Consider the following 22,909-nt stretch of genomic DNA (forward strand, 5'->3'; position numbering starts at 1 on the left):
GAGGCCGCGGCAAACAGAGTGTCCCCAGCATTCATCTTCCTGTCCCCTTCCAGCGAGCGCATTAGGACGTATCTCATTCCGCGCTGATTGCTCTCCCGCGCTATTAATTTGTGGCCGTGTAAACCCCTGCCGCTATTATATAGTTAGGTGATGCAGAACAAAGCTGCTTATTAACACATGGAGGAGCGCTGGATGCTCGTGGGGCGGCTCCTATCGCCACACGTGGGAAGGGACTCAGCTCCCCCCGCTTGCCCAGTCCCCCCAGAAGGGAGCCCCAAGGCTCAGGCATCCCCCATGCCTGGGAGTGGTGGGGTGAGTTATGGTGGTTGGTACTTTGCCCCCCCCCACCCCAAAATGAAAAAGATGTGGGTTGGGTCTCCTGCCCTAAACGAACATTTTGGCATCTTCTCCGTCGTCAACTCTTCTCGCAGCCTGCCAAAAGGCACAGCATCTCTGCGGCTGGAACAAGTTGGGGAAGACCTGCTTGTGTGTCCTTCCCGTGGTGGTGAGGGGCAGGAATGAAAAAGGAAAAGGGACAGGAGGGTGGTAAGTGGGAAGAGAGACCCAGAGCTGAAAGATCAGAAAGCCCTGCTGATCGGGAGCAAGGCACATAGGTGTGAGGGGAACAGAGCAGAGCAGGTGAGAGCCTCTGGGACTGGCTCTGAGCTTGTTGAGGTTTGCTGGCTTCGTTCCCTTATTGCAGAGACAGCATGGAGCTGAACAGATGCATCACCGGTCTTTTAGCTTGATGCTCCTCAGATGTACGCTATCAGAACTGGCTGACAAATCGGTGGCCAGCCCCTAGCCAAGAAGAAGCCAAGACTGGAGCTGGGAAGGACCAGCTCCTGGTGGGACAAGAGACCAGGAGCCACATGGATTGCCGTTACTGTGGTCCTCTGTCTTTGCTATATGGTTGGAGATGGAGGGCAACCAATAAGCAAAACCCAAAGGAGGTGAGGCTACATCCAGGTGGAGAAAAGGGCTGGAGATGCTTCCAGCCGGGAGGGCAAAGGCAGGTGTGATGGTGTCTTGCTTATCACCTTGTGGTTCCCTTCCCTGTCAGAGTCTTTCTCATTCTCACCACCTAACTCCTGCAGCCCCAGCTGCGTCTTAGCCTCTCCCTGTCTGCAATCGTCCTGCCACCAGTGCGACGCTCAGCCAGGCTCGGCTTTTCAAGGCAGCGTGACAAAGCTGCCTTTCCAGACCCCTTCCAGGTGAGCTGCGGCAGGATTTCCCGCAGCCTTGGTGTCTGCGTGCAAGCCTGAGATAAAAAGGCAGGACTGTAAGTCCTGCTCTCACGCCGGAGCTGAACAACGGTGGGGAAGGGGTGTCAGACCTGGCTGTGCAGGCAGAGCAAAGGCACTGCTGTCTGCTGCCTGGTCGGGGGGCAGGAGGGAACACATCGGCGGCAGCTCTTTTATGTCTAACTGCCCTCGAGCTGGAAGGGCAATGGCAGGCATGAAATTTCACTGCCACTCTTGTCAGCCTGATGGACAGAGTAGCCCCTTGCCCCCTCTTGAGGGTGTGAGGAGGCCAAGCAGAATGGAAACGAGTCGTACCCGGAGGGGAGAATCAGCTCTGTGTCTGGGGGTCTCTTCTGCAGCTGGTGCTGGGTTTATCTTACCAAGTTATATCACTGGTGTTGGGCACAACCTCAGCTCTTTGGGTTACAAGGTTCAAAGAATACGAGTGCTTGCATTTCATATATGCCCCATGGATAAGGAACCTAGAGCACAGCTACTCCAGGTTCATCATCGCCTTTATAACAGCCACCACTGCTCTGTGAAGGCTGTACCTCTTTTTCTACATCATCAGCAAATCTCTCTGAGTTCCTGTCATGAGCACAACCAAAATCTCTGAGGTTTGGGAGAAACAAACAAAACCCACTTAGAATGAGACCAGATGCGGTATGGTGGTCATATGCTGCACATTTATGCAAATCTTGCTGTCACCTGTAATAATACTTGATACTGTGAAGCACGAGGTTTTAATCATAGTGATGTGAGTGACCTGGGGCTTACCATCTGTACAATTATCCAGCCCTCCAGCAGCAATATTTGACCCATTGGAGACAGAGAGACATGTAGATATTGTAGTCAGGGTGCAATGCATCTATTATTTCCAAGCTATTATTCAGTTTAGGGTTATATTGCAGAGTTGGTCCTACACACGTGGGAAAGTATGTATCTTGATGGAGGCCCAGGTGGTCCGGACCTGATTGCCTCCCACTTTATGCATTAAAGCAGAAACCCTGGTGCACGAACGCAGGAGCCACCGCATTCACAAGCTGACAGGCTCCGACCTGACCACTTGACAGTGGGCATCTGCATCCCACTGGGAAAAGAGTGAGATATTCAAAGGTACTGAGAGTTGCCAGCTTGGAAAAGTTGATGTCAAACAAAGGAGTGACCCCAGAGATAAAGTCCCATGTTAACTGGTAGGCAGACGGGCAGCGATGTCCCAAGGTAGGACCCAAGAAATGAAGCCCAGGGTCTGGTAATTCTTTGGTGTGCGTTTTGACTGCCAATGGTGCTGGGTAACCAGTGGTGCTGGATAAATGCTTCTGGCCTAAACCTCTGGCTGGTGTTTACATTCGCTTCCTGTGGACCTGGTGTCCAGTCAAGCTCCCAGCACTCGATCACTCATCTGAAGTGCTGACTCTCGAGCTCAGTGGTTTTGTTGCTTTAGAAGCCATTCCCAACACAGGGCTTTCTCCAATTGATCCTGCCAAGATGCTCCGACTTTCCCCGTTAACCAGCAGGAGAGTTCAGGCTGTGCTTCAGAATAATTATGCACAAGGCACAGAGTCAAAAGAAAGGTGGAAGATCCTAAAACATGCACAGATGTGCTCTACTCTTCCTATCTGTCTCCTTGAGACATTTCAGTACCTTCCAGAAAAGGAAGTATCAGGTGCCAAATGCTGGCTGCAGTCCCCTTCGCTCCTGGGTACCGTTTCTCATGAGATTTAGGTTGCTATCTGGCTGGGAAGAGAACAGGGGTTATTCAGAGCTATCTTCTGTGGAATATCGGGGTGATGTTGGGTCACACTGTGGCACTGGAGCCTCAGGACAGACCCTCACAGGGTCAGCGCCAACCTTTTTCTGTAGGAAGAGCATAGACTTTCATACCAGGTGCACTGCAGGTCCCTCATGTCTCAGAGCCCCAAAGTCATTCTGTATTTCCAGTGGCAGGGAGCTCTGCTTTTGAAGGTGAGCCGCGGCATCCTTGAAACACTGGCTCCAAGACCATTTGGGGTGTGAAGTCAAGTGATAACCACAGATCTTTGGGTTGCCCTTACATCAGCTCTTTCTTCCTTCCTTTCTTACCTGCCAGTGGGTAAACAGACTGGTACAGATGTTTTGGAAAAGCAGGAGGAAGAGTAAGACCTTCCCTCGTTGGCCAGCAAGCTCCAAATAGATTAGTCTTTTATATTGAAAAAAAATAAAAATCATTTGTTCTAAGAAACCTGGGAACAGGCTGACAATATGCGATGTTAGGTAGCACCTGCAAGAGTTTGTTTCTGCTGCATGCTATATAGTCAAACTGAAATATGGAGAGTTTCTGATGGGACATGTCGTGCCAGACTAACCAGCTTTCCGTGCCTATGATTATGGCACCGGGATTTACTGCACACATCTCCTTGCCAAGATAGCTCATGCCCATTTGTTCTTATACTGCTGACCTTGGTCTAGACCTTTACTTAGCCTCTTGTGCGTTCAAGAGCTGGTTCAGGGCAGGCCTTGGTAGGAGGGCTTCCCCAAAGCTTGGGCTACCAAGCCTGCCAACTGGTAGCATCTCCCTGGCGTGAGTTTAGTGCTCCTTCCAGCTCATCTTCTCCTTCCAGCCCATCTTCTGCTCCTTCCCTGTTATCACTCAGAGGAGGATCTTAGGAAGAGGCATGGACATCAGCCCAAACACTTTCCAGACCATCTTGACATCGGGCAGCGACAAAAGAATGAGCAGAGCTGTTTCTCTGGAGAATGCCCCACAGGGGAAGGGATTTGGCTCTCCATCATGCTCCCATGAACCAAGCCAGTGGCAGGGGTTGGTGGTCGCTGGGAGGCGCAAGCTAAGCGAGACTGATGTAATTAGTGGCACCACATTGTGCTGGAAGCGCTACAGCCTAAACCTAAATTTTCAGCATCGTGGCAGCCAGGGCTGTGTCCCAGTGGCACTGCTCCGCTGGGTGGGTCCGTCTTCCCTCTCTGCTGATGGGGCCAGTACAAGACACGGAGCAACTGAGCCAGAAGCTCCTTCCAGCAATGTTCTTCCTTGGGGCTGTAGGAGTTTGACACTCAGGCCTCGCAATTCTCCAGGCTCAGGCTTTAACAACACCGAGCAAGCAGCCAGTCAAGATCCTTTTTAGGCTACTTATAGATATAAGCACAATGTTTCTCAGTAATTAGTGTCTTGGCACTGGCCGAGGCTCTTTGGATGCTCAAAGCTGGGATGCTAGGCATAGGTTTAAGCCATATATCAGCCAGGTGATCTATATGGGACACCACCATGTGCTAGCAGATATCTGCACTAAGGAGAGACCCATTTCAGGCTAGCTTATTCCCCTAACCCCTTGGTGACACGCTCTTGGGTCTTTGGAGGGGGTTTTGGATCCTGCAGCGGGGATCGTCTTCTGGGATCAGGTAGGGGACAGTCACTGTGCTCCATCCCCTGCGCAGGGGTACCGGGGAGGGGACGAGTGCCTCCCTGCTCTCAGGCTTTCCAGCAGCCTGTTGTTCTGCTCTGATGTCAGGGAGGCGGCTTTGCCAGGGAAATCACAAAGGCAGCCACAAGTGGGACTTAAAATAGCTCTTCATGCAAGGCGGAGGGAGGGGGGGAACGGCGGGGAGAGGACTCCGCTTGCCACATTGACAACTTTCCGAGGGAGGCTGAACTCTCGCCTGTCAGTACTCGGCTCCTTCCCCAGCTGAAGATCCCAGAGGGGAAGAGGGATCCGGTGCCCCTTGGATGCTGCAAACCTTCCTGTCTAGCAGGAGATTTCCAGTCGGCTGGGAGAAGGGAACAAAATCAAAGCAGCATCCTGGGAGAGGAACGGGGGCCAGACCATCCCCAGCTGGTGGCTGGGTTCGTGCTAGAGCCAAGTCCCCCTTCCCACGTTCCCCCTCCTCCTGTGGCATCCTGTGGCATCGCTGGAGATGGGAAAGGCACTGCCCCTGCCGTGCTTGGCCGGCCCAGCCAAGTTCCCGCAGACGCCAAGGTTGGAGGCTACAGGGACGTACGAGGTGGCTGTTGAAGGAGGGCAAGTGGCCACCGCACAGAGGGCTCCGTGGCTGTGCGGTTGGGAGGCTTCGTGCTTCCACGTGCTAGGAATTACCTGGAGGCAGCATGGGCTATGCCTATGCTGGCTTTCTTGTGAGAGCCTGGGCGAAGGAGTGAACTCATCAGAGCCGTGCAAGCCACATCCCACCCCAAACAAGTTGGAGGTAGGGTTTGAAGCCCTGCTCTTACCCAGGGGATGTCCCTAGTCACCTGCAAATCGGAGTGGATCCCAGCTGGTTTCCTAGCAGGATGCAGCACTTCTCCAGGCAGCTCTGTGGGGCAATTTCCTAACTCAACAGGTCACACCAGAGCTGTCCCATCCCATCATCTCTACCGGAATGCTTCAAAGCCGGTCCATTTTTCCCTCCCACAGCAAACATCAGTGGTGATGAAAAGCTCTGGGTTGAGGCTGAGTTGGTTGGGTGGACTATTTTTTTAGTCAGCGAGTGGTTCATCCTGTTCAAAAGTAGATGCGTAGAGCTGATGGGACAAAACACCTTCAAGAGCTGCCTATCTCCAGTGCACCGTATGGGAGCCTGGAGAAGGCACTTTGTTAATGCTAATTTTGAGATGCGTGAAGTTAAACGCCGACACATCTCCCTTGTGTCTGGGTTGAGGAGACATCCTTTGGAGGGTCTCCAGCCTGGGGCCCCTCCTGATGTGCACAGCTGCGGTAGCAGGAGCAGTTTATGGCTCATACGTGTACCACTAACTGCATGCCTTTTTGGAGACAGCCAGCAGATAAATGACCTTGCAGCACCCTGACTCTGATTGTCTCCTGCTCTCTGCAGGCTGGCAAATCCAGGACTGATATTCTGACCCCCCTCCAACCATTTTTTTTTTCCTTTTCTTTTGCCTAGTTGCAACCTGTGCCTTGTAGGTGTGCTGATCCTTGTCTTACATTCATAAATATTCAGTGTCTGCTGTATGAGCCTTTGGGCTGAAGCATGTCACATAGCAAGAATCCTGACTTTCCTGTGCACAGAGCGTTACAGAAGCTTCCTTGACCCCCCCCTCCCCCGCGGGGGGATAATGCTCCAATACTACACACTTGTGTCCTTAAAATCAAATGCTTCAGCCAGACAAACCTTTGATAGATCAGGGCTGAGGTGGTTTGCATTGGTGGCTGGCTGCATGGGGAGGGCAAGCTTTGAAAAAAACTTCTGGTACAGAGACATGATGAAGCACCTTATCTTCATCTGCTCTGAGATATGGCATCTACCCTCTATGTGAGTCTATCAATGCACCTTCTCCTTCCCCACCCCACCGCTGTCCCAGACCCAGAGATGCCCTTAGTCCATGTCTCTTGCGCTCCCAAACTTGCCCCGGCTCTGCTAACCTGTTCCAGCCTTGCTGCTGGATGCTCCTCTTTGGCAAAGTGGTTGAACACATGACTGAACATTACTCATTGCAATGGGACATGTGTGCATGCTTAACTCAAACATTCTGTTCCAGTCTTTTGCCTATTTTGGGCCCTAATTTGGAGATTCCACACACATCTGTTATTACCCCACAACTCTAAGCTCATGCTATGCTGCAGCCAACTTTCTGCTTTGGATTAAATTTACCAGGGGTTAAATAAGATCGCTACTCTTCTCCATCCCGTGATCCAACCTGAGATTTGGACATATAGAGCAGCATAAGTCTTAGGTTGTCTTGTCCTACCTATTTAGCGTCCCTGACCTCTAGCCTAGGGACTATCTTGCCTGAATCATCCTCACTCAAATTCCCCCTCAAGTTTCCCATAAAATAGTGCACTTTGGGGAAAGAGTTGGGAAAGAGCTTTTGTAATGTGTGTCTATATGTGTGTGAGCTCAGATCTTACCTTAGGAGGGTAACAGGTATTACTGCAAATGCCTCCTGGCTCTTGTTCCACCCCTGGGTAGCTACAGTCTCTTGTAATTTATCATGAATTAAGTATCCCCGCCCCTGTGCTCTCCTTCACCCTCCACTTGCCTTTCAGAGGAATGCATTGGCCTTGTGCCTCCAGGCTGCAATTTAACTGCAACTCATGCTGCATCTGCAGATAGATGCTCGGCACTGTGAAACACAGCGTTGTTTTTTCTTCTCTGAACGGCCCTGGGTAGAGCAGCAGTGGTGCAATCCACTGCTTCTGTGCACGGTGCATGCCCTCCAGCTCCATGTTGGAGCGACGGACGGGGCTGACCCCTTGACATCTGGCCGTACGGGGCTTGCGTGACACAGAAGAGTGCGGAGTTGCTGCTGCTGCTGCTGCAAAGCCAAGTCATCGATATGAGTTAGCTTGTGTGTGGGGTTTCACGGAGAATAATGGGTTCAGCATTCAGGGACTGTTTGCTCCTGATACTGCCGCAGTCTGCTGTGGCTGAGTCTGGGCAAGAGCCTATTAAAAGCTTAAGCATCTCTTGCAAAGTGCCATATGCCCTCAGCTACTGGCAGGATCAGACTGTGTCCACGTTCATGCTATAAATGTTCAAGGTTACTAATATAATCTTCTCCATTTCTCAGTCAGGATTGCCAATGACCAAGGAAGATTGGTCCTAATTTCCTGTCGCGTCCTCATTGCTTTTTGCCTTGCCTAAGCCAGCAACATGTGGAACAGCAGTTCTGTTGCCAGCCCACGGAAGCAAGCCATTTCCACCTGCCTTAATTACAAATCTCCTTGCAGACAGGAACTCGGGAATGGCCGTAGTGGTTAAACATAAGGTGCCTCACCTATGCTTGTGTCCTGTCTCTGGGAATTGCCATCAGCAGATGTGGATAGAGTATATAAACAGAGCAAGCGCAGAGGCATCCTCGCTCACATCACTTATCCAGCTACAGGAATTTGTGTCTTCCTGAGGCAGTGAAACCACTTGAAACTCCAGCATGTCCTGGATGTATTTATTTGCACTTACTGGAATCATTTATTTTGTATGTGATGTCTTTGTTTTCTAGAAAGAAGGTGCATGTCAGCTGAGTCTCATGATGCACTAAATACATTAATTTTGTGCATACTCGGGTGCATGGCTTGTTCATCTGAACATGTTCTCCTTTGTGTGCTGAGGGAGAGAAACTGCATAGGGATGTGCATTGCTGTTGTCCTTGTACAATGACTAGAAGGAAATATCCATGAGGAGGAAAATAACTGTCAAAGATGACTGGTGCAAATGATGCAGGAATGGTGTATTGCAGGACTGATCTGTTCAAGGTGATTGCAGGCAGGTACAAGCTTGGCCATTCAGCATGTCTTGTATCACAGGAAGAAAAAACTTATTTGTTGCTTGTTTAGAACAAACGTATTGTGCTTGTTCCATGCCAGCTATTCCTCATATCCACCTAGAGTCAGGTCAGCTTGGTCCCACACCCAGGCATTGAGGATCAAAACCCATTTTCCCTGTGCTGCTCCTTGGTTCTTCCATGTACACAATACACAGAGATTCCTTCAAGCGAGCAAAGAAACTGCCGCCAGAATGCAAAACTTTCTTCCCTTCTCCCAGCCAAGGGACAAGGGCCTGTGCAGGAAGATGCTCTGAGGATCAGGGCACATTTCCCTTTCTTCTTGCTCTGGTGTCCCCCTTGGATTGTTGTGGAGTTGTTTGATGACCACAAGGTCTATGGACCAGCCTGGGTCCTCCAGGTCCTCGCAGGGCTTGTGACCAGTGCCTAGAGAGGTGGGACATGCTCTGACATGGACTTGTTGCACAGCAAGGTGACCTCCATGACATGCTTTGGAGTATGGTCTTCACTTGTTTGAAGTCTTGGAGCTCAGGCCTGCTTCCTCCAGGATGGGTGTTCAGGGTAAACTAGTCTTGCTTCTGGTTTTCTGGCTATCCAAAGAAGACAGGCTGAGAAGGTCTGGTTATTTCTGACATGTATCATCTGTGTCTCTAGTATTTAAAATGGTTAGTGTTCATCACCCCTCCATGCCCCCTCAGCTCACCCGGGAGAGAGATTTATTCTGGCTGGTTTATCATCCGTAAATCTCCTTGGTTGACTCCATTTTGCATTTTAACAAGAAACAAGCAGTTTGTAATAACTGCAGAGATTAAACTCTGACAGACTCTCAAACCATTAACCTGAAAGAAATATAACAATAAATTAAACATATTAATGAAGCTGTACTGCAAGCCTGAATTTGTCAGGTAAATTGTACAGTTACTAACAATGAACCCAACTTAATGTAATCCATCACCAGGGAGGTTCGGGAGGTGCAGGGTGGGGATGGGTACCAGCAGTCCTTCTCCATCCTTGTGTCAGGATGGAGTATGTCGAGGTTCTTGTATGGCTAACCAGGGTAGTTATCCTTAGATCAAGCATCTGAAGTGAAATTTCACCCAGATGGATTCACCCTGTCTTCAACCTGACCTAGGAGGACTTTTGTGCTGTTTGGGGAGCGGGCGATGTTGAACCGTTTGCAGGGTGTTGTTGCGCAGTCCCTGTAAAAGAAGCATGTGGTGACAGGGCAGACATCTCAAAAAGGGTGTTTTTGTAGGGGGTGTTACCTTTTCCATGGCTTGTGCTGTCCTGGTCTTTGCTGGGAAAAGGTCCTGGTGGTGGTATTTGTGATGGACTCTAGGAACTGGTCTCCATTGCCTCACACCCTCTACCTAAGTCACATCCTCTGTCACATACAAAGATCCTTTGCTGTGCTGGTGCTGTTTAATCACGCCCGTAGGCTGCAGAGGGACAAGGCTGAAGCAGAAATTTGTGACGCTGTGCTGGTTTTGACTAAGCCCAAACCTGTGACAACACACCACCACGTTATCCCTCCGAAACCTTGCCCCGTTTTACCCCCACGTGCACAGGAAAGCGCAGCCATCATGTCCCATGGTGTCCGAGGAAAGAAGCAGTTAGGGCGTGCTTCGTTTTGCTGCGGCACTAAGAACAACAGGGTGCACGCCTAGAGCCAAAGGATGAAGCATCATGTACGAGGGAGTGCGGCACGTGGGTAAATGCAGTCATGAGTGCAGCAGCAGTGCAGGTGGCTGCTAATTTGAACAGTATCCACTAAGTGAATGAAGCCAGCAGGGGTGAGGAACAGGGATTTGTCATTTCTGGGAGGCGGTTTTGGGTCCCTGCCAGCTCGGCGGGTTTGGGAGCAGCTCCTCTCATCCAAACAGCAGCTGCAGAGCCAGTCCCAGCCAGAACCTCCCCTGTGCAATGGGTTGCTCACAATATACAGTGGAAAAATAGGGTTGGGAGAAACCTGAGAGCTTGTCTCGTCCATCCCCCTGAAGGCAGGATCAACTCTACCTGTATCCTCCGTGACTGGAGCTTCTCCAGCCTGTTCATGGAACTGCCAGGCTCTGCAGGCGAGCTGCCCCGTGGCTCCTTTACCCATGTGGCTAGAAAGTTTCTCCAAAATCTAAAGCCAGCCTCCCTGCTATTATCCACAGAAACTACCCACACCAGACCCAGAGAAAGGTTTATTCTCTTTTTTTTTTCTCCACATTTGAAGATTTTCCTGCTTCCGCTCCATCTTCTCTAAACAGCCCCAGTTCCTCCTGCTTTGCCACACAAGTTCAGGCTCCCCAGGTCCCCCATGAGTCTCGTCCTCTTCTCCTGGCCTTCTGAAGTGCCCCACTCATGGCCTCAGCAGTATCACCTCAGTACTCAGTTATTGTTGCCTGAGACTGTTTGCCTTCCCTGAGTTCAATCCTGTTTCTTTTTTCTGAGCCATTTCTTCAATTCATGCAGGTCATTTTGTGGTCCAAGCTTTGCTCTTCAGCATGCTCACAGCCTTTCCTGATTTAACTAGCTTCTTCCTGTATCCTGGTCATTCAGGGAAATATCAACTAATGCTAGCCAAAGGGCTTGCACGTGTCTTCCCCCAGCTCCCAGTAGCTTGATGCACCCTACAAAAGCTCAGGCTGCCTTAGGTTGCTCTGGAGTAACTCTGGACCTAGTGCTCTGAAAATCAGGCATTGAATTCCCAGCGGTGGCAAATGGGTGTTATCTCTTGGAGATTGCTTACCAGCATATGCTTTCCCCTGCATCTCCTTATGGGAAGGACTCGTCTCTCACCACCAGCATCCTATGGCACCCAGGACTCTGTCCTGAGCAGAGCGAATCCCCCACGACCAGGATCTGCCAGGCAGCGGACAAGCGTGCCGGGATGGTTTTGTGGCAGGCAAATGGATCTGGGTCAGGGAATTCTCCCGTATGCTTGGTCCTGCAAAGCAATGGAGAGTTTCCCTTGGCAAGGTGCCAAACGCCCTTTGAAGTGTCAATCGCATCGTTTGGCATTGATTTTTCTTTTAAGGTCTCCCCGCCGCTCCCCTCCCAAGAGCCAGGCTTTCCGCTGACAGGCCGTCTCGTGTGGGAATTTTGAGGCTGTGCAATGCAAAGTGCTGCAGAGACCTGCATTGGACTTGGGGTCCTGCAAATGGGGCGATCTCTGCTCCCCGTATAAGCGTGTTGCCATGTGCTGCTGCTGCACTGGGTATTGACTGGGCATCGTACCGGCACAGGCTTGGGTGCATGGTCCTGGGGGCATTTCTTGGCAGGGGATGGAGTTTAGCAGATGATTTTGCCACCAGTGCTGTGGGATGGGCCGTGCAAAGCTTCCACATGGCACAACAGTGGGATTTTCCCCACGTCCTTGGATGATTTTGTTTTCAGTATTTTTTCTTTTTGCGTCAAAGGTTTTGCTGGACTTACCAGCAAGCGTTTGTATCACCGTCCTCTCCAAGATATATTTAAACTGCTCTCTTCACTACTTGTAGCAGGGACTCTACTTTTACTTAAGTGGTAGATGTGTCTGCATTTAAATCATGATGTTTTTTTCTGGGACTGACAGCTGGGAAGTGCTAGGTGGCTTCAGCTTTATAATTACCTCTGTCTGTCTTGCCTGTGTGTTCATGCACACACACACGTGCAGTTGTGTGCCAAGCTGAAGAGGAAGCAGCGAATGCAAGCAACAGCTGGATCCAGTATGTGACAAGTCAGGAGGAATTGTTTTTCTTCAAACATCTTTTTATGTACATCTCAGTGCTGCTTTTCCCGGCTGCAGCATCACAAGAATGAATAACCCCGGAAATCCTCAGCCTATTTGAGAAAAATGGAGGTTTGCTAAATATTGGTTCTGCCTGTAGGAACTTGCCTTCTGCCTGGGGATCGTGGATCACGGCAGAGTTCCCCAGCGGTTGGGCTGATGGGATTCTTAGGAGGAGGATGCCTTTGAGTTAAACCTTACGGCAGGCAAGGCAGAACAGCACTGGAGATGGCTGGGACTTGGGGTTGAACCAGAAATGTGTTTGTGGCAGCAATCCTCTGCTTGCTGCTGCCCCTTGCACCACTGTATCCCTCGCACTCCCTGCTCCCTCTCAGCACTATTTCCTGATTCTGGACCAAAACCATCCAAGGAGCTTTCTGTCACAAAGACACTTCAATTTTCCATCTTCAGGCACGTGTCCAGCATAGGGATGTCTGCTGGCCAGAGAGACTTGATTCCTGTGGCTGTCTGGGCAGGCAGAAGCTGGGGAGAGGAGGGGTGAGACTTTGGGAATAAGGGCTTCTGCCGTCGACCTGAGATCCCAGGAAAGAGCTGCGGTGGAGCGAGGTTTGGAGAGGCCTCAGCTCATAGTCTGTTTCCTTTTCCTTTTAATGTGTTTGCTCTCTAATGTGTGTTGACACAGTAAATACACATGTTTGTACAAACATCCCAGCAGAGGGTTGCTTTGAAAGCCCCTTGCAGGGGATGTGAAATGTGCACGGCAGATGTCGGGCGGCGACCTGCCGCCTGGTACGTGCCGCTTTTGCCAGTGATGTTGGAAATGGTCCCCATCAGGAGAAACTTGATGGGACAGCTTGAGGCAGAGGATGCTTTGCTTGGATTTTTTGGACTGCTGCAGAAAGACACGGGAGCCCAGTGCTGGTCAGGTGCAGAAGGGTCTCCCTTACCCATTGCTAAGTGTTACATTGGGGATCCAAACTGTTATTGAGTATGTGCTGATGGTGAAAAAAGCATTGAGAAGTGTGGGAGAGAGAGGTCCCCAAGGGGAACTGGACAGAGCTCCCCTGAGGAAGGCACTTGCATGTAGATGAAGCAGAAACTTGGAAATGATGGACAGACCCAATGCTTTTTAAGAGGTGCTGCCAAAACTCCCTTCTAACCAAGCACAGTACAGCACTTGGTGTTGGACAGGACAGCAAAGAGCTTGGCCATAACCAGATTCTTCCAGGCTCCATCATAGCTGATCAATGTGCTTTTGCACCTAAAGCTACGCTTACAGTTGCCTGTGGCATCTTATTTCCAACCATAAAGTGCAGGAATCAGGGTCATGGGGACCTGCAAATGGGTTTAAATATGTTAAAACTGAGCCCATCGTGATTCAAAGCCCTGTGAGCTACAGATGAGCCCGTATGGTTTCACAGACCAAATTCCAACACTATGGAGCTGGCTGCATCCATCATATAGGAATAAGGTGCCTCAGTACTGGCCACAAACTGCTCATGGTTGAAGCTTAACACATACAAGGTGGAGGTGATTTTGGAGAGTACGGAGTACATGACACAACTTCTCAGGTTAAAGCTCAGCCTAGGTTTGTCTGAGCAGTCCATGAGCACTCTTACCACTCCCAATTGATTAACAGACTCTTTTTACTCCTGATATACTGCGAATTGGCCACCTTGCTGTACTGCAGCAGTGTGATGTAACTGGGAAACCATGAATTCATGGGAAGCTCCAGCTTGGACAAGGCATGTAACAAGGATGGTGGTGGCAAATTCTTTGTTTCCTACTGTCAGCTCTGCACTAACGACAAGCTCTGTTAGCTCTTACCTGCAAGCTGCCCAGTGGCCTGTTTTCTGCTCATCTAAAAGAAGAGACAGCTCTGTCTGCAGCTCTTCTAGCTCTGCAGGAGTTGGTTCATAATTGTGTAATAGCACAGCATCCCAAGATAGACAGAGATGAAAGTACAGTTCTCCAACCCTCGCCTTGTAATATGACATGCTGAGCAAACAAACATTACCCTCAAAATTAAGCATTTCTGTAATAAACCATCAACACACCTTTTCCCACATGGACAGCAAGGAAAAGGTGGATGGTCCGTCTGTAAGAGATGCCAGACAGTAACTCAGGCTGAGATTTGTCTCACCTAATGCTGGTCATCAGCACTGAATCGAGATGAGTTGCTGTTTATAGATAATGGAGAGGCACTGGCATCTCCAGAAAGCAATTCACTCCATCTGCTTGAGACACCTATTTAGGATGGCATGAATCGCCCTGTGGTGAAACCTGTCTCTTTCCATTGACTAGAGGGGAAACCTGCCTGACTCATTAGGCGAGATGTCTAATTTTCGGGAAGACCATGTTAAACAAGATGAATCCCACGTTTAGTGTATGCCTGGAAGGCACGCAGGTAACTGGAGACAGCAAGATGTCTCTGGAGCCAGACAGAGCAGGGCTGCTCAGTCCTCATCCATTTGTTTTCAGGTTGGTTTAGCTTGCGCCTCCTCAATTTTTTTCACCAGAAATATCCTGCTTTGAGCTGGGTTACTAGAAATGGCACCTTGTTTTGTCGTGGTCTGCGGAGTAGATGGGAACACTGTTGTGAGAAACATGGGATCTGAAGGGTTTCTGCCGCATTCCTCTATCCTCAACGCAACTCCTTCTCTGTGCTGCTCAGGCTTTGCAAGGGACCGAGATTTCACTGTTCCCATTTTACAGATGGGACACTCGAGGCACAAAATGGGATGAGCGACAGCAAAGGGCACTTGTGGCACTGGCAGAGGACTTGACCCCCTGTGCCTCCTGATGGTCTTTTCAGACACCAGGGATTACGGCTGGCCGTGCACATGGACCTGGGGCTTCTCACTGCTGCTTCCCTCCCTGGGTGAAGCTGGGAAGCCAAAGGGGAGTTTTTAACTTGTGGGTGGGACATGGCAAAGCTCCTTGTTGCTGGTCAGGAACGCCAAACTAATGCACTAACGGGGCTGTAAAGGTGGCATTTGTGATCTGAATTTGCTGTCTGCAATCCCACTGAGGTGCTGTTGCTAATATTTCCTAGGACTTGGCTTCAGACCTTCAGAGATAGAGGAATTTGGAAATTTAGCCCATCTAGTTGTCACCCCTGTAACCTTTGGGGTTTTTTCCTCTCCCAGACTCCCCAGCTGCCCCTCAAAACCCTCCTGTGCCAGGATGTGCCACCAGCTCACAGCTCATTTGGGATCATTTCTGCACCCAGCAAGAACTGACATCGCCTGCCCTAAAATCCCGAAGTCCTCTGCCAGTGTGCTGGGAGCTTGGGGCAAATCCTGGGCAGCAGCTTGTGGGACAAGGCTCTCCTTTACTCACTGGAAACTCTGATGGGGGGGACAGGGCAGGATGAGACCCACCCCAAAGCATTGCTCCAGCTCTGGGACCTCTCAGGGATTTGCGATTTCTATAGGGGACACACTCCATATAGCTGCTGACACCCTGTGGCTGTCGGAAGAAATGCAGTGACTTTCGCAGAAGGGTTGGGCAGATTTGGGTTTGAAAAATGTGCTTCCAGGAAAAAGAAAAAAAAGACTGTTCTGGGAAGAAAAAAACAAGCAAACAAAAAAAGAAACAATTCTCCAGACACTTCCCAGCTGTGTTTTGTAGTGCTACTGCAGGGACAAAGGTGGCAGCTGGCTGGCTGGCAGCCTGCTTGTGGCTGTCTCCGCTCCGCTCCCAAGGCCATGGGCCCAGGGCAAGAAGCTCTGAAGAGCTCCCATTTTGGGGGACGGGTGGGAGAAGGCAACTGCAAATAAAGATATAGGACACGGCCACGTCCTCACCAAAAAAAAGTCTTTTAACTCTTTCTCCTTCCTGCTCCGTGTCCCTCCTCTTGGAGTTTGTTTGCCACCAACTGCCAAGATGCTTCCACACAGAATATTATTTTCTCCTTTGTATTTTCTTTCCCAACTGCCAAGAGATCTGTGTACAAACACAAGTTTCTCCCTTTTATAAGCAACCATCTAGTCCTCCTCCAAGAGAGTGTAACAGAAGCAGAGAAAGAAAAAAAATAAGAGAAAGGAGAGGCATGATCATGCTCTGCTCCTCAACACGAAAGGGGTGGGAGGGAGTTGTTGGCCCAGGACAAAATTGGCAGTGTAATAAGTTTTAGCTTTAGCCTTTGAAGATGAGAGAAGAAGCAGTCGATTGTCATAAAGGGAGCGGGCACATCCCTTTAAATCACAAAGCCTGCAAAGATAGCCCGGAGTCCCAAAAATAAAGGCTTCACACTGCCTTCCTCTGTCATTCCCGGACAGAAATAGTAGTCCAGTGGGAACCATTAAAGCCATGATGAGAAGCGCCAGTCTTCTCCGATGAATGCAGCCGGGCTCAGAAGGGTGCAGGCGGTGGGACGAGGTTGGCTCCTGGGGCAGCTGGTGGGGCTCTGGTCTCCATCACACGAACTGGCATCGCCTGCGGAGACGAGCCCTGCACCGGGGACGTGGCTCTTCCCTCCTGGTATGGAAATGAAGCACCTGAGCCAAGGCAGGATTGCTCCCCGTGGCCCATTTTGTAGCCTGTCCTTTGTCTTGCCCTGTTTTAAACGTCCTGAGGAGGGCTGGAGGGCTCAGGCTGAGTTCAGGGCTGTGAATGATGCCAATGTCCCAGGAGGCACCGATGCGGGGTTTTGCGGCCCATCCATCTCTGCGTGATGGAACTGTGCCTCCTGCATCCCTTGCGGACGCGTCCTCCCTCTTTGAGACAGCCGGTGGCCCGCTTTCGTCACTGTAAACTGCTCTGGGAGAGCTCAAATCTAGTGCTGGGGGCTGCATGGTGCAGGACCAGCCCAAAAAAGGGCAGGATGAGACCACCAGCTAGTGAGGGATGGCCCTGGGGCTGACGCGGGGACAGTGGGTGGCAGTGGGGACAGTGGGTGGCAGTGGGACAGCTACTGCAGCTGCGCCATCTGCTGCACACGTAGAGAAGTTTCGACCAAAAAGGAGCATTTTGGACTAATAGTTACCAAAAATAATTGACAGCCCATCCCCAACCCCTTCTCCTTCCCCCTCCTTTTGCGCTGGATGCACATGCATAGCCGCTCACCTCCTGCACTTTTTTCACCAGCTCCCATGGACCAAAAAAACTTTAGATGCAACTTGATAAGGGTTGGTTAAGTAACTATTAAAAAGCCTGGTTTTCTGCCTTTCTGTCTTATGAGGGAGATCTGTAGAGAGGTGAAAACAAGTGAGCTCCAGGCACATGTAAATCTGTTTTCCCGAGGGCTCAGTGAAGCATCCTCAAGGGAGTGTGAAGATCTCCAAACCTGAGGTTACTGTGTTTTGTTTCAGTTTCACGAAACTGATCTAATTTCACCACAACAAAACGCCAGAAACATGGAAAGCTTTCCCTCAAAAGGAGATCAGGCTTTGGGAAAGAGTGAGCAAGTGGTAATTCCAGTAAGGGGTCTGTTTTCAAGCAAAGCCTCAATATTGCAGATGTTTCAAGCAGTTGTTCGCGTGAAGGTCAGTGTGTACCTCGAAATGCACAGGGTTTTGCATATTATGTTTCCTTGACTTGGAATTTCACTAAATAACACCCCAAACTTCAGGAATATGAAACACCAGCACTAACCCACTCTGGCAGGACTTCAAGGAAAAGGAGTTGCTTCTACTTTGGAGGTTTGATGTCCTGTTTCTTTTCTTGCAGTCACCAATCGACATTAATTCCTCTGGAGTCCCTGCTGCTACCGCTGTGTAAATCTGGGGTAACCGCATTGATTTACTCCAGCACAAAGCTGGAGGTGATCACAGAAATAACTAGTTGCTTTTAGGAGTGATTTTGCTGAAGCCTGAGCCATTGCTTCAGTGAAAGGGGGGGTTAAGCTCTTACATCCCTCATCCTTCAAACACTGCAGCGTGGCTATGGAGGGGTGCCTTGGCTAAGACCCCGCTCGGAGGCAACCTGTGCAAGGACAAAGCCAGGAGAGCCGTGTGAACCGAGGGGAAGAGCAGCACAGATGAAAAGGGGAGTAATTATGCATCTCAATATCCTCCTTACCAAGCAGCGCTTGGCAGGTATATCTGATCCCCGAGTCTTTTGTGTCATGACTGGCACTTGCTGTATTGACGCTGAACTCCTGACCTTGCTTTGTCTCGCACCACGACCTTATGTCAAAATGGCTTTGGGTAGAGTTTCATTGCCCGGGTTACCTCGAGGTCCCAGAGGAAAGTGATCCCTTGTCTCCCATGAGTGACACGCTCTTGCTGTCTCTTCCCGGCCCATGGGAAATAGGTGAGGGCTATGGAGACACAAGAAGATCATGCCCAGGCTATTCTTCCATCATGTCCCATCACCAAAGGTTCAGCTGGGTTTGCTGCATGCTCCCTGTCTTGCTTGACATGTTCAAGATAGCGGGGAAAGATCCTGTTTGGGCACCCCAGGGACCTGAAACACAGCAGTGCCGTGAACATCTCTGGCAAGCAGTCCTGGCCTTTTTCCCAAATTCTGCTATCCAAGCACGCAACTGCAGCAGTAGTGGCTGGGGTATGGTTTTTACTCTGCTAGCGACCACCCCGGGAATGCTTGCATTTTGTCCCCAGAAGTTTTCAGGCAGGACCTGTTTTTTGGTCTCCACTGATATGTGGCCAGGTATGAGCCGCTTGTACAGAGGTAATGAGCTGTGTAGGTAAATAGCAACCCACAGACCTTTAGAGGATGGAGGAGTCCTGCAGCTCCTTAGGGGAGATGAAACATCTCAGTCTCTTACATTAAAAGAAAAGTAACTAGCTGTCTTGCCTCAGACAGGACATTGCTCTGGTACTTACAAAAGTAAATAAAAGGTCTGGGCGAAGATATGGGGCACCAAGTGAGTTGCAGACTTGCAAGTTGGTCCTGTTGGAAGGACGGTGTCTCTTCTTGGCTCTGCTCTGACTTCCCAGCTGGGCTGTGGTCCTTATGCATCACTTGGCTCAGCCAAAGCATCCCTAAAGATGGTCCATCAGGGCCCACATTGTGCTCAGCTTTTCCAGGCTCCTGAATGGCTCAGGCAGCCTTTCTCCTCTCCCAGAAGTCCCCTGCCTCTGTCTAAGTGGAATAATATGTCAGCACTTGCCCACTAAATCTCCCTGGCTCTCTTAATTCTCTCTTGATCATGCCTTGTGCCTTGCCCTTTGTACCATACAGCTCCTTTAGGACAGTTCCCAGCAAATCTGCTAATCTTTTAAGTGCACACGGAGGGCTCCGTTTCCTCCATGGGGTGGTCAGCTTCGCTCAGATAGACCTGGGTTGATGCTCTGCAGATGCTGGGGTGTGCCTGGCTGGGAGGAAATCACTGCCATCCTCACCCACTGCTTTTCCACCTTTTGTCCCTTTGTATGTGGAGGCTTTACACTGATGGTCCTGGCTGGTGATTTACCAGTGTTAAAAATGTGCCTACCACGCCATTATTTTTAAATTCATTTGAATTATTTTTAGATAATTCAATCAAGGGCTTTGAATACACATTTGGCTAATTCTGATTGATGTACAAGGAACCCCTGTGATTAAGGGTCTGAAGATACGTGCTATTCTTATGCTATTGGAGGTAATAATTACTCCACTTCCATAACGCGTTTCATTTGAAGATTTCCAACACCAATCAATTTTTACTTTCCCCAGCCCTCTCTGGAGGTGCCCCTAATAATGATCTGAGAGCCATGGGTGTGTGTTCATACAATATGCTGTTTTCCACTGTGTCACTCTCTGAGCTGAGGGATGCACGATGATGCATGCTACTTTGGTAGTATTTTTTGAGCCTATGCTTCATATCTCAAGAACCTCCATTTAACATTTCCTGCAGGCACAGACACTCTCCCCTAAAAATCATCCAATCCACAAGTGTTTCAATGAAAAATGTGGAAACCGAAGCACTGACAGGGTAGGTGACATCTCTGAAATCATATGGCCAGTTCATAGCTCAGCTAATGTTTAAGATTCTGATTTTTTTCTAAGTCCTTTGCTCTAACCCTGGAGCCAAATAAGAGGATAAAGAAGAATAGAGAGCATTTACTGTTACCAGCACAGCCTGGAGTAGGGGGCTGTGCAAAGGAGGGTGCTGGGAAGGAGAACTGTTGATATTCACTGCTCCACTGCTCCGTATCTAGTGATCTCTGATGTAATTCATCATGTAATTCATTAAGTTGGACCCATGTTTTCACCATGGGGGAGCAAGATTTTGCTTTCTGGGCTTGGGACCCTTTTTCTTCTCTCTCATTGCATGTCCCTTCTATATACTAGTGCCCTTCATCCTCCTGCCCCAGCGCTGAGAGCCCCTGTGCCCCGCTCCCTTTACTCTCTTAGCTGAGGTAGAACGAAGGCCGTGGCTGCTGATGCTTTCCTCCCGCCGTTCACGTTTGCTTACGTGGCATCCTCAGAAGCGGCTGCGTTCCTGTGAGGGCGCAGCAGTAGTTTTGGGGATCCAAGGGGGACAGACTTGATGAAGCCAAGGGGCTGCATGGAGTCCATAGGGCCGTTTGGAAGCAGCCGCATGCTGAGGTTGGTGGTGGTCCTTTCAAGAAGGACTGAAGAGATGGGGAGGGAGGAACTGAGCAGGGCTGTGTTTGGTGGGGGCTTTTCTGCAGGAATTTGGAGGGGCGGCTGTCTCACCATTCAGAGGTGACTAGGGACATCTTGTAGCTCAGTGCTGGAGACCGCAGGTGAATCCAGCCAAGTGATGTTGGAGAGGACCAACAAATTTTCTGGTGGCCTCGGAAGACAAAAAGCATGAGAGATGACTTTGGGTCACTAATGAGGGACCGGCTGATGGGAGATGGGAGGAAGCCTTGGAAAGGCAAAGGCCTCAGTGAGACACACCTGAGCAGAGACGGCTGCTGAGGGGTTTGGTCTTGATGAAGGTTGGCTGATGGAAGAGGTGGCACTTGCTGGGACCACTGCTACTCATTTGGGACTGGCTGGTGAGAAGGGTGGTCTGTGCTGAGGCCAGCCTGCAGAGAGACATGTCCCTTGGTCAGACATCAGAGACAAAAGCAGAGGAACTGTTGGTGGGTCGGCAGATGAGAGCAGCCTTCGGTGGAGGATCAGTCTGTGGGAGGTGAATGAAAGAGGCCTCGACCACCGTTTCAGCGCTGGATCGGTTTTCTGGCTGCTTGCATGAAAGGGGAGAAAGGGCAAATGTGGAGCTTTGTCCTCAGATGGTACTTCCCTTTTATCTGAGGCAATATTGGAAGATAAGCATTCACTCTTTCTCTTTTTTTTCCTTTTTTTCCTGTGGATAAACATAGATTATGAAGGTTAGAAAGGCTTCAAGGGATATTTTTTATCTGATATTGAGTTCTTAATAGGTCACCTTGGCATTGAGAAGCCCAGGAGCTGAAAGAGTCAGCAATTGAATTACAATAACCTTTGCAGAGCACAACCCTGTCAGTGGGGCTGGGGCCCAGAGATACGTGGGACCTCGTTATCTCAACCTTAGCCCCAGGGATGTCAACTGACAGAAAGGACTGGACAGAGAGCCTGGGCTGGCTGATTTCCTTGGAGAGCTTCTCTTTCAGGTTTCCCTTTCCCCTGGCCTTGCAGATAACGTGTCCCCACATTGCTGACAGGAATTGTTCCCAAGCCACCGCTCCACCCACCCACCCACGCCCATAGTTCTTAGCAAGGGAGTGAGCAAAAAGCTCCGGATCCCAGATTTCTCTGTTTTCACTTACGCACTTACAGCTCATCACTCTCCGCATCTCTCCATAGTCATTTAGCACCAGCACCTGACACAAATATCTGTGCAAGAACAGAGAATCTTACTTGGCCAGCGATATAATCTCTGGGATATGATTTTCTATTTGTTTTTTTTTAGAGAAAGTGGTGAAGTACCCAAATCCCCAGCAAAGCGGGAGCTTTTGTCCGCCTCTGATACGCTGTAAAGGGAAATTGCAAATGTGTCTGTATATCTCCAAGATTGAATGTGACAGGCTATGATTGAGCTTGTTGCCCTCGCTGATGCCTGGAGTTGCAGAGGGCACTGCGCCGCCCGAGGTGTGTGTAAACGCCCGTATTCCCATCGGATTCCCCGTGTTGGCTGCTGCAGGGAGCAGGTCCTTTTGCGGGGATGCCCGTGCCGTCCACGCGTGCTCCCACCCCAGACTCTGCTGGGTGTGAATACACGCTCGGTGCACGCCTGTGTTCACCTTTACATCACCCCGTGGCCTTTTCCTCGTGACCCAGACCCCGTGGCGTGTCGGTGAGCGCATCCTCAGCCCAGGCAGACGAGCCTGGGTGGGCAGGCTGTGTTCACGCACACGTGCGTATGTTGCTGGGTGCCTCCACACCCCTGTCTGCTCAAATATTTCCACCTGGTTGCATGCCATGGGCTGCCCGTGCCCGTCCGTGTGCTGCTGCGCGTTCTCCTGCCCGTGTGCCCGTGTAAGTGCCCGGCTCTCAGCACGCCTGCGTGCCTCCCCCTGCCAAAGGGCAGCTGGCTTCCTCTCAAGCGACACTGTCGTGAGGATCCGTGGGTGTCTCAAAGCTCACCCCGTCTGGCCGCAGTCAAAGGGCTCTTTGTGGTGTTGCTCTGCACCCCCAGCCGCGGGGCTCCCAGCCCTCCGGGTCACCGCGTTCCTGGCGTGGCGGGATGAGCTCATCTCTGGGAGGAATCTGGTCCCTCAGCCCCACGAACAGACACTTATGAAGGGCTTGTATTCACGACCCAGCCCATGTTGCCATCCATCTGTCCTCGTACCATCCCATATTACTATCTGC

At 50.4% G+C, this 22,909-nt stretch overlaps 1 protein-coding gene across 1 annotated transcript in view; it reads left to right on the forward strand.

Annotated features, from left to right (window-relative positions):
* Positions 1–22,909, forward strand: part of PLXNA4 (plexin A4) — a 445,628-nt gene that overhangs the window by 190,418 nt on the left and 232,301 nt on the right. The window lies entirely within an intron of this gene.

Source organism: Buteo buteo, chromosome 4 (genome assembly GCF_964188355.1).
Source record: "Buteo buteo chromosome 4, bButBut1.hap1.1, whole genome shotgun sequence".
Taxonomy (NCBI): Eukaryota; Metazoa; Chordata; class Aves; order Accipitriformes; family Accipitridae; genus Buteo; species Buteo buteo.